The sequence below is a fragment of the Lonchura striata genome, chromosome 5, assembly GCF_050655825.1.
Source record: "Lonchura striata isolate lonStrDom1 chromosome 5, ASM5065582v1, whole genome shotgun sequence".
Classification (NCBI taxonomy): Eukaryota; Metazoa; Chordata; class Aves; order Passeriformes; family Estrildidae; genus Lonchura; species Lonchura striata.
In genome coordinates, this window is record NC_140707.1 from 49,648,002 (window position 1) to 49,648,871 (window position 870).

The 870-nt window shown below is 65.9% G+C and overlaps 1 protein-coding gene across 6 annotated transcripts in view; it reads left to right on the plus strand.

Annotated features, from left to right (window-relative positions):
• Window positions 1-622: 622 nt before the first annotated feature.
• The window catches only part of MIPOL1 (mirror-image polydactyly 1), a 184,948-nt gene continuing 184,700 nt past the window's right edge, over window positions 623-870 (plus strand). For 4 of the 6 annotated variants that reach the window (XM_085582118.1, XM_085582123.1, XM_085582125.1 and 1 more), the window contains exon 1: window positions 624-673. The gene's annotated coding sequence lies outside the window, so the exon portion shown is untranslated. Of the gene's footprint in view, window positions 674-870 lie in introns of all 6 variants that reach the window. The other 2 variants (XM_085582114.1, XM_085582128.1) reach the window with 2 other exon arrangements.

The window sequence follows — 870 nt, forward strand, 5'->3', positions numbered from 1 at the left end:
GAACAGCAGTCAGAATGCATGTAAGTTACATGGATGTTCACACAGTAGCATAACACCTGCTCCTTTAAAGAAAACAAACAACCTCTGCTATTGTTAGAAAACCATTAAGGTCGTTTCACAGTATTCAAACTCCAAATCTATGCCCCCTAATTCAATTCCCCAACTGAAAGTCTCTTTGGCATATCTCCCTTATTTTCCATCCACCCCTCCCTCCTCCCCCACAAAGGGCAACCTCCCCACTATGCAGGTTTCCTAAAGCACTTCTAGGCTCAATCCTATTTCCATATGGCCTCATCCGAAACCAGTACATGAGCGCCACTCCATTCTTGTCCTCGATATCCCTGGCAAGGTCTGTCTCTCCATTTGTCCTTACTGCGTCCCTTGGTAGGGAATTCCGTCCATCCCGGGCAGCACCCCTGCGCTAACACCCGAGAAGGAAACCGCAGCTGCCCGAGCGGGGGCAGGACGAGGAGAAGAGACCCAAGAGCAGCGCCGCGCCCGCCGGCCCCGCCGCGCCGCCTCTCCCTCCCGCAGGGCGGCGCCCCCGCGCCCCGGCCCCGCCCCCGGCCGCGGCCCCGCCGCTGCGCGCTCCCGAGGGCGGCGGGCGCGCGCGCCCCTGCCCCGCCCGCCCGCGGCTTTGTTGCGGAGGCGGCGGCGGGGCCGGAGCGCGCAGGTAACGGGGCGGCGGGGCCGGGTCGGGGCCGCCCCGCGGCGCTCGGGCTGGGACTCGCCCCATCCTCTGCCACGGGCTCGGCGGCGCGTCCCGGCGAGACGGCGTTAGGTCGGGCCGCTCTGCCCCCAGCGCCTCCCCGCGGGCGAGCGGCCCTGTCCGGCCTCCTCCGGCCCCGGGAGCGAGCCGCTGGGCCCTTG